Here is a 5,000-nt window from a genome sequence, read left to right as displayed (position 1 = left end):
TAATTCATTAGGACTATGATCAAGATTGGTTGTGTAAATGCGCGTGGCTTGGGGTCCCCTTGGAAACAAGGGTACCTCTTAAATGACATAAAGTCACATAAGTTAGAAATCATAGCCATAAGTGAGACCAGACTCCACAATCCGCGGGCCCTAAAGACCATGTTTGGCGGACAGTTCAACATTTATTTTTCCCCCTGTCTCCCGAGAATGGGCGGTAGTGGTACCGCGGTACTTTTTCGTAAGAGTCTGGATCTCAAAGTAAGGACAATATTCGTAGACCCGGGGGGTAGACTGGTCGTCCTGGATGTCGACGGCAGCAATGGGTGCACTTTTCGACTCGTATCAGTCTACGCACCGCCCTTAACAGGTCGGGCGGATTTCTTTCAACGTCTAGAAGTATTCTTGGGAACGTCTCGTCCTTTACTCTTAGTGGGGGATTGGAATGCTACCTTGGACACGCATGTAGACTACGTGGGTAGAGATAGGAATAGACGGAGATGCAAATGCCTCAGAGACCTGCTCAGACGCTTTCAACTGTCTGACAGGTTCCGACTAGACCACCCGAATGCGCCAACGTGGACATGGAGCAACCGCATCGGGTCGTCGAGATCGTATCTAGATAGGATACTGTGTAGGACAGTAGACAAAGATAGCATAGGATGTCCACAATTCCACATAGTCAGCTACACGGATCACAAACTTGTGACATGTACGCTAGACTTAGGTAAGACACTTAGGTAGGGTCCCGGATACTGGAAACTAAACGCGTCTTTCCCATCGAGACAGGTTTTCAGAGACCGGATTAGCACACTAGTAAAGAGGGCTTTGACGGGAGCCATCATCAACAACAAATGGTGGTTTGCCCTCAAGAGAGCAGTAAAAGCAGAAGCGATTAGGTACAGCAAAGCACTAGCCATAGATAGAAATAGAGTTGAGAGTGAGCTGGTTAAGAAGCTAGAAGAGGCAATTAGAAGCGGCATCGCATCTGACGTTTTGGCGGCGAGGTTGGCCCTCGACCAACACTTCAACGCCAAACACGAAGGATGTGCTGTCAGAGCTAGGATGCGTGCTCTAAGGAACGAAGGTGTTGGAGCCGCGAGAGAGGCCCAGGTGGCAGAGGCGCAACAGGGCAACAAAGCCACCATTCGGTCCCTGGTAGATGAACAGGGGCGCGAATTGCTCGAGCCAAGTAAAATGTGTGAGGCCTTTCAGCAGCATTTTGCCCGACTGTTCGGGACGAGTGGAGGGCAAGAACGTAGGGTGGACTTTAGTGCCTACCTACATAGCCTACCACGACTCTCGACAAGAAAGGCAGGGTGCTGCGAAGGTGCCATCACGGCGGCGGAAGTGCAGGAAGCGATGGCAGAATGCTCGAGGGACAAATCACCGGGTTTGGATGGTCTACCCTACGAGCTTTACAATTGTATGCCAGACTTGTTTGGAGATCTCTTGGCGGTGGTGTACTGCAACTGGCAGCAAAACGGGAGCATTTGAGATCCAGACTCTTACGAAAAAGTACCGCGGTGCCACTACCGCCCATTCTCGGGAGACAGGGGGAAAAATAAATGTTGAACTGTCCGCCAAACATGGTCTTTAGGGCCCGCGGATTGTGGAGTCTGGTCTCACTTATGGCTATGATTTCTAACTTATGTGACTTTATGTCATTTAAGAGGTACCCTTGTTTCCAAGGGGACCCCAAGCCACGCGCATTTACACAACCAATCTTGATCATAGTCCTAATGAATTAGAATACAAGTGAAAAAACAGAGGGTTACTTACTGCTCGAAAGTTTTTGCTTTCTCCTCCGCAGGTTTGTCCTCGAGGAGATCCCAGTACAGTTTCTTTGTGAGATATTTTTGAGCCGATATTTTTGGTTTTGTGAGCCGAGGAGCCGTAACACTGCTGAAGAAAGATCTAAACAAGGGAAATGTAATAGATAACTTTAGGCCCATCACTCTGCTTAATGCAGACTTGAAAATTTTGGCCAAGGTGCTAGCCAAGAGGTTGGCGCTTGTCATCGAGAAACTGGTCGACAAGGCGCAAACATGCGCCGGGCCGGGCCGGACCATCCATGACAACCTCCACCTGATGCGCTACATCATAGACAGGGTAGTTAACGAACCTGGCATGGGTGGGGCGCTGATCAATTTGGATCAATCGAAAGCTTTCGATAGGGTAGACTATCGATACTTGGAGACGGTCCTCAGAGCGGTAGGCTTCGGTCCCGTCTTCCGCGGCTGGATAGCCGCTTTGTACAGAGGCATCCGTTCGGTAATTCGCGTGAATGGACATCTATCGAGACCCTTCGACATCGCACGTTCGGTCCGTCAGGGATGCCCCCTCTCGTCGCTTCTATACGTATTGACTCTCGAGCCATTATTGCGGAAGCTGGCAATTTTGAGGGGCATCCCGCGAGAACAGGGATGCGGGACGAGCGTGTCTGCATACGCGGACGACGTTACCGTGATAGTGTCTAGCCACGAGCACATCGAGCAGGTCGGCGAGACACTGAAAAACTACGAAGCGGTGACAGGAGCGAAAATCAACCGGGAAAAGTCAGTGGGCTTGCGACTAGGCACCTGGAGAAGCAAGCCCATGCCGTCCACCAGCGCCTCCGTCGTGGGACGCTGGACCGACGGCCCGGTTGAGTTGCTCGGGGTCTGGTTTGGTGCGGACCTCCAAGTGGAGAAGAACTGGAACGAGATAACGAGTAGGGTGGTCACTCTCGCCCGGCAATGGGCCGAGAGGAAACTGTCCCTAAAAGGTCGGGCGGAGGTGGCGAACACGTACATCGCGTCAGTCATCTACTACCGCCTGACCGTCGTACCATGTCCCGACCCTACCATCACCAAACTACAACGCATTCTCTTTCGCTTCTTGTGGAAAGGATGCGTCCCGATGGTCAGGCGATCCATTTGCTGTCAACACCCGTTAAAAGGAGGGCTGGGCATGCAGTGGTTGATGATGCGCAGACACGCGCTGAGACTGCGACATCTCTGGCTCTATGTAGACGACGGTGAACAGATGTGGTCGCCGTTTGTGAGGCACGCTTTCCCGCAGCTCGTCTCCATGACCGAACTGCAGTCGTGGATCAAAAAGAGGCCGAGGAAGGGCGAATGGCACCGCGAGTGTCGCGTTGCTCTCAAGCAACTCTGCCGTCCCGGGTCGACCTTGAGTGACTTCAACACAACCAAAGCATTCTATAGGGGATTAGTGGAGGGGAGGTACGACGACGAGCTCGGGGCGAACCTGGACGTCGACGAGGAGTACCTGACCCGCCTGTTCAGGACGACTTTCGGGCCAGGGCCCATGGACAACTTCCAGAGATCCCTGGTCTGGCAGTGCTACCGAGAAGCGCTACCCGTTCGGGATAAGCTCTACAGACACGGCTCGAGAAACACGGGGTCGACCTGCCCGAGATGCGGTCAGAGCGACGAAACCGTTCTGCACGCACTCGTTCAGTGTCCAACAATTTCCGACCTGTGGGCTTATGTCGAACAACTGCTGTCACGTGTGGGACGAGTCGGTTTATCAGCTGAGTCTATCGTCAATATTGTCACGCCTCCTTCCTTCAAACGGGAAGGAAGAGCTATTTTCATCATCCTTGTGGCTATGGCGAAAGAATGTATCTGGTGGACGCGTCTGAAAGGATTGGAGACAAACACTTTCCTCTCTGGTCAATCTCTCATCAACTTCTTCAAGTACCACTTGAAAAGGAAAGTGAGAGTAGAGAGGCAAGTTTTGTCTAGCGAATGTTTTAAAAAAAGATGGGTGAATGTAGCAAGGATGGCACGTATGAATGACGAAGCCACCTTGAGCATAATCCTATGAACCCAGAAATTGAAAACAGAGGGTTACCCACTTGCAAACAAATGTGGTAACATATAACAATATTGACCAAAGTTACCGTGGTCTTTTTCGTAGGCTTTTCTTCCCACGGATAAACCTTACTTGCTTTCCCCTTTACACCATATATCATAACACTGTGATACACGATACCTATTGATCGCTCTTTTTTTCCTCTCCCCTTTTTTTTCCCCTTTTTTCTTCTTTTTTCATTTCTCTTTGCTTTTGTTCCTATTCCTTTCTTTTTTTTTTCTTTTTATTCTTTTTATTTTATTCAATTTTTTTTGTTTTTGTTCTTTTCTTCCCTTTTACGATCCCTCTTGATCGAAAAACCTACGCCACCCCCTTTTTTTTTCTTTTGTTTTTTGTTCTCTTCATCCCCCAAAAGAAAAGCTCTACCTTGTAACTTGTCCCATCTGTGTGCAGCCCTGTGTGGCCAATAAAGAAACTTATCTATCTATCTTTCTATCTATATGTTTGTCTGTCTGTCTATCTGCTTGTCTGTCTGTCTGTTTGTCTGTCTATCTGTCTGTGTATTTATGTATGTATATAGGTTACAAGAGGTGTATGACAACTTTTTCGGTAATTTAATAAAACAACTTCAATCAAGTAAAAAAACAAACAACAACAAAAAAATAACAGAACAAAATGCTTTGATAAACATTTGTGCAAATATTTTCAATAAGCTTTCTGAGATGAATATTCTACGAATCCACTTTCAGTTTCAATGCTGCATTAATGCGGGACTCGAATAGTCGACTTGCCTGCACTAAATGACCTTTATTCATGTCGGACACTGCCTGGGCAATGGCGGCTTTCGGTGAAACTCGATATTGTGGGAATATCGATTAGTTTTCCATTTCAACTACGCTCCAAACATAGTCTATGGGCTTTAAATCTGATGGGTTTGAAGGTCACAAGTTTGGTATTGCATGATGATAAAAGTTGTCAGACGAACATATCGAAGAAAATTTTATGTGGTACTAACTAATTTCTGTCTTTTCACGGGGAAAAAAAGTTCACCAATATTTGTAAATTCGACACTAATGCTAAAGCACAAAACTAGGTAAGTAAACAGTAGAGGATAACACTTCTATAATCTGTAGAATTCCTTTCAAAAATAGCGGATTAAATTATAGAAGCAATTCTCATAA

This window comes from Octopus sinensis, linkage group LG4 (genome assembly GCF_006345805.1).
Source record: "Octopus sinensis linkage group LG4, ASM634580v1, whole genome shotgun sequence".
NCBI lineage: Eukaryota > Metazoa > Mollusca > Cephalopoda > Octopoda > Octopodidae > Octopus > Octopus sinensis.
This window is presented reverse-complemented; position numbering follows the sequence as displayed.